Genomic DNA, 12781 nt, shown 5'->3' with positions numbered 1-12781 from the left:
CGTTTTCCTTGGCTTTTATAATTTGGATTTTCAGTTATCAATGTACTGGAGTCTGTCTCTAATTTTATAGATGATTCAATCTGGTTGGTGCCTTTTGAGTTTCTCAAGATCTCTGTTTTGAACTTTTAGTTTATCTTTTATTGACTTTCCAGGTTGTGGCCATTTCTTGAAATACTCGACACTGAGCACAAAGAAATCTTTTACTTCAAATTTCATAAAAGTCAGATAATGTCAGCCTCTTGCTGTCTTTCTCTCCCTGTAGTTTTCCTTTCTGTTAATACAACATGATGATGATCAGTGTTTTGGGTCCTGCTTGGTCATTTATGACTATTGTATGATACACTGGTTATCGGTTCCTTTCGAGAAAGAATGGCTGTATTTTTTTAAAGGAGAAATTACAGAAATAAATCAGATGGAACAGACCTCACCTCTGTTGGATCTATGCCCTGACGTACCAACCTGGAAGAAACTGCACTATTTATTGGAAATATTTTTATGCATTAAACTGGATCTCTTTGGGTTGTGATGTTTCTGAGCTTTTTCCCTTCTCTTTTGTCTTGTAAATTTTTTCAGAACACAGAGGAGAGGTGGTGGGTGGGAAGGTCCTTTCACTTCTTGAGTTGAGAATGAGCCAATGAGCTGTCCTCACGACACTGCATGAGACAGCTGGGGTACCTTGGCTGTCATGGGGCCACATCTTAGAGAAGGAGATTTCTCATGAATTCATGAACCTGTCTAGAAGGGCAGAAAATCTTTTTCTACAAATTTAGTTCTTAAGAAAAAAATCAATTAACTAGTTCAACAAATTTTCTCACCTACTGGTCATTGAGTTCACATGGTTTTGTTACCCTTAGATGTCGAATGATTTATAAATCTCAAAACACACCTGGAGAAGCTACCGAATGTGTATGTATTCAGCTGTGATTCAGGTAACAGCAGGAACATGAGTTTACCAACGATAAGCTACACAAAAATATTTTCAAAATTATTTTCATTTGTATGCTTTCCTTGGTGACATGTTAAACCATCAATATGTTAAAAGTTTCTACTTAAATCAATTGTTGGTATATAAGCTGAACTGTCCTCTGTGATGTTTCCTGTCATAGAAGAAGTCTGTGCTCTTTCCCAAAGTGCCCTTGTAAGGCAGAGTTAATGGTGCCCACAAAAGCCTTGCAGTCCTCTTTGCGACACTCAGCAAAGCAAGAATTGGTCACTGCATGTCTCCTCAGAAGATTAATCAGGAAGATTTCCAATTACAGCAAGATATAATTTACAGCATAAGAGGAACCTCTTCTATTTACACATAGGTTGCATAGGGGTGGCACCCATGGCAGGGAAAGGAAAGTAGAAAATAATTGTATTAAGTTATTTTGAGCGGCATTGAAATGTTAATATATTCCCACCCAGTTTCTTCTCTATGGATTGAATTATGATAATCATATCAAGAAGGAGAAAAATAGCTTTTCCAGAGAATTTTAAACTCTTTTTGGTAGGTGCAAGGAGAAACTTCTATTGAAAGACTTTTTTTTTTTGAGGAAGATTAGCCCTGAGCTAACTGCTGCCAATCCTCCTTTTTTTGCTGAGGAAGACTGGCCCTGGGCTAACATCCATCCATGCCCAACTTCCTCTACTTTACATGTGGGACGCCTACCACAGCATGTTGTGCCAAGCAGTGCCATGTCCGCACTCAGGATCCAAACCGGCGAACCCTGGGCTGCCAAGAAGCGGAACGCGCGAACTTAACCGCTGCTCCACATGGCCGGCCCCACAATACATTGTTATTAACTACAGGCTGTATGCTATATAGTAGATCTCTAGGACTTGTTCATCTTGCATAACTGAAACTTGGTACCCTTTGACTAATTTGCTAAAAGGGTAAATCTTATGTTCAGTCTTCTTACCACAAAATAATAATGTTACAAAAAATAAAGAGGATAGGAAGAAACTTTTGGAGGTGATGGATGTTTATGGCATAGATCGTGGTGATGGTTTCACAGATGTATACTTTCCTCCAAACTCAATAAGTTACACACATTAAATATGCACAGCTTTTTGTATGTCAGTCATGCCTCAATAGAGTGGTTTTAAAAATGTTTAAATAAGAGATTCTCTCCAGGTGAGGTTGTCAATCTTGACATTCAGATCCCCAAAAGTGACTATGTCAGGTACAGGGAATAGAGTTCAAGAGACAAATTGAAACCAGAGATCGGAATAGGATAATGGTCGTTTATGTAAGTATTTATCTATTTATTTCTCTATCCATCCATCCATCTGGTAATAGATCTGGCCTTTACTGAGAACTAACGGAGACTAAGCTGTAAAGTATAACATGACTTTTTGTACTGAAAAGAAAACTTGGAAGAAACAGGGGTCCATTATGGGAGATTAAGGGAACCAGTCCATTCTTGTCTTTGTTAAAAAAAAAAAAGGGTAAAACTCTGGAGGAGATGGAGGCATTTTTAAAAATCTAGGTTTCTTGCAGACAGACTTTTAATGCCACACTGCACATTCTAAGAGATATACCATACCCCAAGATGCATGTTCCAGGCAGTTTTTTAAATTCCAGAAAGTCGTAACCATTTGGCTTCCCATGTAGCTTGGGTTGTAAAGTAATATGACAGCTGCTGAGCATGCCCAGCACAGTCAGATAGGCCTAGTTTTTCCTCATTTGAGGAAATATGTAATATTCATTTCCTCTTTCTCCCTTGGCCACTATTCATACCAATTTCTTTCACAAGTATAACAGCCAATCCCAGACTTTTCCTGCTGCTTAAGAGCTAGCCAATAGCTTACCTTACCACTTATATCACATGCCTTCAAAGACCAAGGAATAAATGGCCAGGGGCCACATTAAATGACAACACAGCAGAAACCATAAAACAGAGCAGAGACATGGGTGGCCGAATCACTGGGCTCAGATTCTCATGTCCCATCACCACAGAGCCAGCCTTGGAGTCCTCTGTCTCAGATATTGCCCCAGAGACTGAAAGGGACGCTGGCCCCGAGATGGCTATCCTGGCATGACAAGAAGTGGGACTGCTGAGAGAGACCTTGATAATCAACCAAGCTAACAAACTGAGACTGCAGAATATCTTGATCTATTTTAAAGTCAAATCTGTTGGGATAATCAACCCTAATTAAGGATTCCTGTTTAAGTGACAGGTGGTTAGGATTGCTAATTTTTGAGGTAAACCAAAAGAGGAAAAGTTCACTCATCTGGTCGGGAGGAGAGAGAAAAGTCAATTACTAAGTCAGGAACTAATTACTTTTCACGCAGTCGAGAGATAGGAGAAGCACTGTTTGTCAGCATCCCCAAGGTCACCCCCAAGTTCAATGATTTGCTGGAAGGACTCGCAGAGTCAGCATATGGTTGCACTCACAGCTAACATTTATTACGGTGAAAGGAGACCCAGCAAAATCCGCAAAGGGAAAAGGTGCCCAGAGTGAGGTCTGGAGGAAACCAGGTGCAAGCTTTCGGGAGTCCTCTCCCAGTGGAGTCAGATGGAATGTGCTCAATTCTCCAGCAACCAGTGGTGACGGCACATTAGAGACTAAGCACCCAAGGTTTTTTATCAGAGGAAGGTCAGGTAAGCACCCTCTGCCCAGCGCAAACCGAAATCCCAGACTCTCAGGAGGAAAGCAGGAGTTCCGCATAAACCTTTGCGCGGTCTAGGCGCAACGAACCACCCTTCCCACTAGAGGGAGTTTGACGTTGGTGTAGGGAGCTGTTTACCAGCAGGCTCCCAAGTGTAAGCCAAGGCCAAACTTGAAAGCAGGCCTTTCTGAGGACACCCGTCTCAGGCCTGCTGTGTAACCTTTTGTACACTCTGTATCCTAGCCAATTTTGTAGTAACTAAAGCCTGTTTAAATTAATGTGCAGTTTTACCTTACGAAGTTGACCCAAAGTCCCTGTTTTCAGAAGACTTCTTTGTGGAGGGAAGGAGTTGTGAGCTAGGAGACAGGAGCTCTATCCTTTTGGGTCTGCGGTGCTCCAGATGGGCCAGAATTCTGGTTTCTGTTTTGTTTTTAAATGGATAAATTCAGAAATTGTACAGCCTCCCCTTCGTAAACACTCTACTGGTCATAGGACACATGCCACGACCCCAGGTCTCCAATATGCCAAACCCTTTCAGAGCAAACTAATGTTACCGAACCTGAAGTGAGTTTGCTCACCCGCTGCGCAGCAAGCCAATCTCTGACACCGGGTGTGGTGGAAGAAAGTAGGAACTTTATTTTTGCACAGCACTGAGCAAGGAGAGAGGGCAGCTAAGGCTCAAATCTCAAACTCCCCGAAAAGCTAAAAGGAAGGGTTTTTATTTGGGGCTTTAGGTAGATGAGGGGGAGCATATGGCCTTGCTGGTCGGAGCTTTCCCACCAGCCTGTATCTCTTTGTGGGGAGGAGATAGTCCAGGTGCTTGTCCTTGACGTTGTCTCTCTCCATGGAGGATAGTGGATTCTGGAGCCAGGAAGCCAGAGAGTAAGCAGGGAATGAGTGTTTTGGTTTTAACCCCATATATGCTGGGTTTAATGTGGGGAAACTAACACCAGGGTTGGTATCACTAAGAGTAGGAAAGGTTCCCAGAATCTTCTTTCCTTTAAGAGATGAACTAGTTAAAAATTTTTGTTCTATTGTTTCCCCATTATTTAATAAGCAAAAGAAATAAAAATATGGGTTAATAGTTTTTAATATAATTTCAAAAATATTAAAGTAAAAACATATAGAGAAAATTAAAGCTAAAAAAATGATTACAGTAAAAATAAAGTCAGCACTGAGGCTTTTAAAAAGATATACTTTAAACAATAAAGATGTAAATTAAAATATTTATGTAAGTTGATAAACTGCTTAAAATAATATAAAAGGCAAATCTAAAGAATAAAATGCAGTGAAATAATACCACTAAGGAATTCAAGATTTAAAGAAATGAGGTAGAATAATCTGAAATAAATTAAGAATAAATCAAAAAAGACCTGGACTTTTAAAAATAAAAAAATTAAAACATAAGACATAAAGACAAGATTAAAACACTCTTTCACACAGCAACAGAGCTGCTTGAACAGAGAAAGTTACAGATGCCCCAGGCCTCCCATTTGGCCTGAATCCCAAGGTTGAGCTTCCCGGACAGGCCTTATGATAGTCAAAATCCCCAGGGAGAATATTCTAAGGAAAGGACCTATGAGCAAGACATTTTGTCAGCTCTAATTATTCCAAGTAGATTTTCAGCCTGGCATCTGCAGACCTGCAAAAGCTATTCAGCCTTTGGGCAATGTTAATAAGACTGTTTTTTTTTTTGAGTGATTGCTGTAAGCCAGACTATGTGCTAAGTGACATGAACCTATGAGTAAATCTATAAGCTATCTACTTGTATCGTCTTAAGAGGTTTTCGGTGGAGGAAACAGAAGTGGAGAAGCAACGTGACTTACCCAAGGTCATACAGCTAGCAAGTGGTACAGCCCAGATTTAAACACAGCCTTAACGCTCAAGCCCATCTCCTAATTTTTTGCTGTATTACATGTAGCCAGTCTGTTAAATACGGCCTGATTGCTGTGAAAGAGCACATCAAAATATAATGCCAGAAACACCTCAAGCAAGACGGTTCTCAGCATTTTAAAACTTCGGGTTGGAGCACACCTTGGTAAGCCTGGAAAAAGTTTGGTCAAAAGCTATTATTGCTTTGAAAGTAGAGCATGTTTCGAAGCAAGGTGTCTTAGAGATACGTGTGTAAGGAATAATCTCTTGCTGATTCTCAGCTGGCGTGAAAAACCTAAGAAGGCCAAGAATTCATACACTGGGACCCGAGGGAAGAAAATGAAATTCTTGAAATTTTAAAAAATTGTTTTAATACTGTGTTGAAAAGATTTGTTGGCCAGAAGGGAGAGTTCACGTTTGAAGTTTCCAGAGCAACATGCCTGGGTGCTTTTTTGACACGAACCAGTAAAGGCTTCTCTTTTTGTGCTCACACAGCAATGAGTAACATCTAATAAACAAACCAGTGGAGGACTTTTTAATATAAGTTTTAACATAGTCCTAATAATAAATCTGGGACAGTTCTTTTCCAAAGTGTACTGTTCTCTTGGTTTTAATAGCTTCAGATGCTGTGCATGAATATACATGACTATATGATAATTAGAATCCTATTTAATAAAATTTTTTATTGAGACTACATATTATGGTTTTTAGTCAACGTAGTATTTTTATTCTAAAAAGTAATATACTTCTTGTAAAAAATCAGAGATGTATGAGAGTAAAAGCTTCAAATCTTCCTTTTCCTCAAATCTGCTAACCTGAAGTAACTGTACTAACAGATTATACTTCCGGATTTTTTTCTAAAGCATGTTCTGTACTTAAATAACGACTCTATCTGAACACCTGAAATATTATGTGTTTCCTTGTTCCTGCACAAATATGCTCAGTGTTCCAAATGATGTGCTGGATAAAAATAGGCTCTGTCCTCTCTTGTGAATTACACTCTGAGGCTCCTTCTCACATATTTTACGTGCCACATATAGTCGATCCTTTTAGTGGTCAGCTTGCTTTCCACCTTCTTCGGGAAGCCGTTTCCTCTTTTGGGTTTGGTGAAGTGTAATTATTTCCCCTCACTAAGTTGTAACATCCTGAATCAAGGTTGTACGCCTTTTGTTGCTGTAGCCTGAGGAACCTGACTCATAATAGATATAGGTGGGACCCTTTATTTCACTTTTATTTTTTTCATATCTTCTCTGAGTTCTTCAGAAATTAAGTGTGACATAGATTTCATTTTCTTGGGGAGGCCCTCAGCCATTAGATCTAAAAGTCTGAGTGAGATCTGGTTTGGGACCACTTCCTGCTGGGAGCAGAACTTTGAAGAGGCTTTATCAGAAAGTAGTGGGGAAAGTTTAATGGGCTGCTCTCTCTGGTGACTCTGCTGGTCTAGAAAGAATGGAGACAATAAGAAAGAAACTTACTCATATTGACCCATAGAGACTGGAAAGTCGACTGTGGGTTGATATTTCATTCATTCATTCAACAAAGTTTATTGAGAGGCTACTAGGGAGCTACAGATATAAAGCTAAAATTGCTGTGCTCGAGTTCATACAGACACTTAAACAATGACCATCCAGTCTGATGACACGCTTTTCCTGGGTCCTGAGGAGAGAGCGTGGATAAAATTTGTGGAGCGTGTGGTGAGAGGAGCTTCACAGAGGAACGAGCACTCGTTGAGATGGCTTGGAAGGCGCGGGAGGTGAAGGAGTAGGTGTTGATGTCTTTCTCCTAATTAAAAAGCTAATGTGTTCACCCAGCAAGGAATTAGAAGAAACGACAGTCCTCAGAGCAGTGGAGCCATCTGGTGCTGAGGCTTCCACCTGCTCTCTGCCCCAGCAGGGTCCATCCTTTCCAAACTTAAAGGTGGGCCCAAGAGGAGAAGAGCTGGTTCGCAAGATGGAATGAACTGCCTGCTGGATCCTTACTCCTTTTCCATAAATGGACAAAATTGACTAAGGGAGTGGGGCAGCTTTGCAGGCTGGAGGGGGTCATATGGACCTGACAGAGGCATGAAAACACTTTAACTTGGGGCTGGCCTCTTGGCATAGTAGTTGGATTCAGCGTGCTGGGGTTCACAGGTTCAGATCCTGGGTGCAGACCTACACCACCCGTCAGCCATGCTGTGGTGGCAACCCCCATACAAAAAAAAAAAATGAAGGAAGATTGGCACAGATTAACATCTCAAGGCTAATCTTCCTCAGGAAAAAAAAAATTTAACTTTCCTGACTGTCATTTTCCCTGACTGGCTGTGTTTAAGGGATGTATTTAAATTTAACATTAAAACAATTGTAAAGTGAAATTCATATGAAGCTATAATTCTTAATTCTGGCTGCATTAAAATCACCTGGGGAGCATTTTTTTTTTTAAAAAAAGTAGTGCCAAGGCCCTACGCCAGACCAGTTAAAGCAGAATGTGGATTCCAGCCTGAGATTGCCTTTTTTTTTTTTTTTTTAAGCTTCTCAAGTAATGCCTGGTGCACTGTACGGTTAAGAAATTGGGGGAAGAAAGCCAAACTTTCAACCACTTAACACTGTCTTTCTAAAGTAACATTTTTAATTCTTCAAGATGGCTGTTAAATTTGAGATTTAGATGAGAAATAACAGACTAAATAGTCCTCCTTATCTACCCATTAACAAATATGTTGCTCAAGCGATTGCGCTAGGAACTGAGGGGGAGTAAAAAGTAGGGTGATAAGGATGAGAAGGTGTCTTCTCCATGCCTTCATCCATGTCTTCAGAGTTCACCGTCCAGTTGGGGAAATTATATAATCAGGTATTGGTTGGTCTTTTTTGATTGTGAGAGATACTCAACTTTAACTAGCTCAGGAAACAAGAGGCTTTTAGAACCCAAGGACTGGGAAGTGGCTGGACTTTCAGGTACAGCTGGAACTAGGAGCTCAAAACCAGCAGAAACGCTCTATTTTTCTCTCTGCACGGCAGAAAGCATGGCTACTGACAGCTGCCGCATGCTGCAACTTATGCTTCAGGCACCTGGAGAGATACTGGCCTGGCTCTCAGTCCCAAGTCCACACCCCGGAAGGGACTCACATTTACTTCTGGACTGATAAACCATATCTGAGTGGGTTGGGGAGATTGGACTCACACAAGAACAGGGCACTACGCTTTGAAATCAAGTGGAAGATAGTAGTTTTCTGAACAATAGGTGTTCTAGTCCCAAAAAAGTGTGTGGAGGCAGGGGTTTGCTGGGCAAACAAAAAAAGTGTCCACTACATTTGTATAGCAAGATAAAGATGTTACAGGACAGAACTGGAGAACAGTGTGGTGCAGAAGTAACGACCAAAGGAATGGTACAGAATATTGCCGTAGCCCACCCAAATAAAAGCTGGGCCTGTGGAGCTGGCTTTCCACAGAGTTTAGGTTCCCCACCACATGTGGAGGTGGTTAGGAAGAAATGAGGTGGTGCATACAGGGTGTTTACTACCCGAGAAGCACCGCCTGCCTCACACCTCAACAAGAGGAAAGTGTGGGAGGTTGGTTGTATCTATGGTGTTTGAGGTACATCTAAGCGGAGATGTCTGACAACGCAGTCAGAAATAGGGTGGTGTCCTCAACTCTTAAATTCCACAACAGAGAAGCTTCTAACGTATATTTGACAGTTGCTTCCACTGAGGCTCAGAGGACTGTGCCCAACATCCAGAGAAGGTTTTCAAGGATTAAAAATAAAGGAATATGCTGAGCAAAGGGCTTCTGGAAATAGTGCCAATTTGCTTCCTAAGCAGGAAGCAGGCATCTAACTTCTGAGATGAGGAAAATAGAATATATTGGTTTTTCTAACCACCAATGATTACCTCCATGAAGTAGAAACAGGATAGCAGGTCCCAGTTGTCTTGTTTCCTAATCTAATTTAGACTTTAAAATTACGTGAATTACCATTGCTTAGATTTTTCTTAAATTATTCCTTTGTGATCTTGCCAATCCTGCTGAACTCTAATTAAGGATGATAATAATTGTGGCCCAGCACCTAAAAGTGTATGATCTTTTTCCCCATCAGTGATATGTGAGAAAGCACGTGTGCGCGCGCACACACACACACACACACACACACACAGAGCACTCTTTTGAAGTAATTTGACCTCATCGTTTAAATTACCTAAAATAATCCCTAAATGCTTGAAAATACAAAACTGGATGTTCTCTATCCAGTTCCTATCTCCATCAGATAGAAATATTTTTTAAGCAGATTTTAAAAAATAAACTATATTGAACCCCTTACTGGAAAAAAAGTCACTTCTGGACAGAGACCAAGCCAAAGCAATTTTAGTTCAAATTGGTTTTCCTGGAAAAGCGGAAAATGTAGTTCAGAAAAGAAATGCCTTGGCAACTTTACAAATCAACACTCAAAAACTAGCAAGATCAGTCTACATATCTTCTGCTTCGATGATTCTCAAATACTAATGTGGAAAAGAATTGCCTGGGGAGCTTGTTAAAAATGCAGCTTCCTTGGCCCAGACAGTAGCTCTGACCCAGACCTAGTGGATTTCCTACAGATCTGAAGATCCCAGCTGAATTAACTCTGATTTCACAGTTCAATTAATTCCTCATCGTAGAGATATATAAATTGATAGGACTACAATGAGAAATTGCATTTGTGTTCATTATATTTTGTTATGTGTTTATAAATTGTGTTTATCTCGTAGTCCTTTTCAGTGTGGCCACCTGTATTAGGGTCTTGGGACAATATGGTTCAAGGCATAGATCCATCACTGTATGGGTGACATTGGGTAAGTCATTCACTGTCTTGGGGTTTCAATTTTCTTTTCTGTAAAATGAGATTGGATGACGTCAATGGTTCTTAACTTTTTTGAGATTATAGACTCCTTTCAGAAGCTAACAAAATTCTTTAATCTTTTCTCCAGACAATGCACAAATACACAATAGATTTTTGCACACAAATTTAGGCAGGGTCACAATTTCCTTAAACGCTTCCAGGGACTTCCTGTGGCAGTGACTCTCAGAGCTGGAGAATTGGTTTATCTAAATTTATGTTTCGTAAGCCCCCCCCACCATTATTCAGATTTATTCCATTGAAGGGTGTGTCCCTTTACATCCTCTACTCCCGGTCCCCTGCTGGGAGTCACCACTGTCACTAATATGTGTGGCACACTTATTGTATGCTGGCCACTTTGTGAAGCTGTTTGCATAAGTTTAATCATTATAAGACCCCCTCAGAGGCAGGTGACCTCTTCATTTTACAAATGAGAAAACAGGTTTGTAAAGGTGAAATGACCTGCCTGAGGTCATATGCTAATACAAATAGGCCCTGGATTTGAGCCTGAGGTCTTAACCGCTCTGGTAGGGCTTCTCAGTCTGGGCACCACTGATGTCTTGTGCTGGGTAGTTCTTGGTTGTGGGGTCTGTCCTGTGCATGTTTAGCAGCTCCCTGGCCTCTACCCATTAGATGCCAATAACACCCCCCACTTAAGTTGTGACAACCAAAAATGCCTCCAGACATTGCTAAATGTACCTGGGGGGCAAAACAGCCCCCACTTGAGAATCACGCCCCATGGTCCACTCCCCTGACAGCACTACTGTAATGAGTCGCTGTCGCTGAGGCAAGGCCGGGGAATCCCTCGCGTCTGATAGGGCAGGAGAAAGGTTGGGAGCCATCATTACAAGGTCTCATGTACCCCAGGTAAAGGGCTTCAGGAAAGAACAAACTACAGGTCATTTCCAGCTCCATCATTCTCTAAATTCATAATTGCTAAAACCTCTACCACTGAGCTTTAAATGCTCACATGCAGTCGAATTACTCCTAAATTTGGCTATAAAACAACATAGTGCTGTTGTTCCTTTGAAAAACCTCGTCCACGGTCCAAACAGGCCCATACCAACAGGTTTCTCAGTTGTGTTACTTCTGAGAGACCAAGATCTCAGGAAATACAGCTGGGATTTGAAATGGGATTTGAGACAGTCTCGTGTGCTTGGTGAGGTTGCTCTGCGGCTTGGCTAACAGCAGACAGGAAGGGCGACAGGAAGCGAGCAATTTTTTACTGCTGCCACTCACCCTTTGGTTTCCCAAGGATGTGAGACAGTCGCTTGACTATGTTTGGTGGATTATGAAATTGAGTACTAGGAAAGTCCACACTGGATCCTCTCAGGGATGTGTGTGTGTGTCGGGGGGGCTTGTTATCTATTTAAAAATAATTTCTCCTTTCTCCTGCCCTTCCTGCATTTTAGCAGGGCATGCAAGCAGTCAGCCAGAGTGGCCTCAGCTTCTCTTGCAGTAAGGAGCAGCCATGTGACTGAAGTTTTGAGTGTGTGAGGTGTGTGCAGAAGTGATAAGTGAAATTTTCAGTTCACATCCTTAAAAAGGAAGCTGGTTGCCCCTCTTTCTTTTTTCCCCACCTCTGCCAGCTGGAATGTGAACGAAGTAGTGGTGAAACAATGTCGGCCACATAGACAAATATAACATCCTAGGGCAGTGGTCCTCGAACTTTAGGATGCATTAGAGTCACCCGGAGGGCTAGTTAAAACACAGCTCACTGGGCCCCATCACCAGAAATTCTGATTCATTGGGTCTGAATAATGTCTAACAAGTTTCCAAATGATGCTGCTGCTGCTGGTCAGAGACCACACTTTGAATACTATTGTCCTAAGGGACGGTGGAACACTAAGAAGGTACCTTGGTTTCTGGATTACCTTGTGGAGTAGATCTGCCTTCCACCTGGACTGCTTGTTCACCTCCATGAGAAAGAAATCAATTATTTATTTTTTTGAACATCTATCATTTTGCATCTCCTTGTTACATCAGCTTAATCCATAGTGGCTCATCCATGTCAAGGAAATTAAACTTTACTAAGGGAGGCAGTACAGTGTAGTGGTTGAGTATGGTGTAATGGGTTTGAATCCTAGTTATGCCTAGCTGTATGATCTTGGGCAGGTTGTTTAACCTCTTTGTGACTCAGTTTTCTCATCTATTAAATGGAGCCAAGGGGACAAGGTCACTTAGAGCTCACATCCCCTTTCTAGACCATGTTCACTACCAGGACCCCAGAATTCCCTGCCCAGTGGCCATGAACACACTTCCATGATCTGCATGGATCTCTTCTCTGGCTTTGTCCTTCTGATGGCTGACTATGCCTTCTAGGTACCACCCCAGGTCTGAGATGTTACCAAGGGGTGGCTGCATGACAGGGGGGTAGATGACACTTGGATGGGCAGGCTGGAGTGTCCTATGTTAAACATGAGGCCCCTCTGGCATGTGATGAGAGAGCAGAGTGTAGGGAGATGGACTGTGGGC

Source organism: Equus przewalskii, chromosome 24 (assembly GCF_037783145.1).
Source record: "Equus przewalskii isolate Varuska chromosome 24, EquPr2, whole genome shotgun sequence".
Taxonomy (NCBI): domain Eukaryota; kingdom Metazoa; phylum Chordata; class Mammalia; order Perissodactyla; family Equidae; genus Equus; species Equus przewalskii.
The sequence above is the reverse complement of the archived record's forward strand: the minus strand, read 5'-3'. Positions refer to the sequence as shown.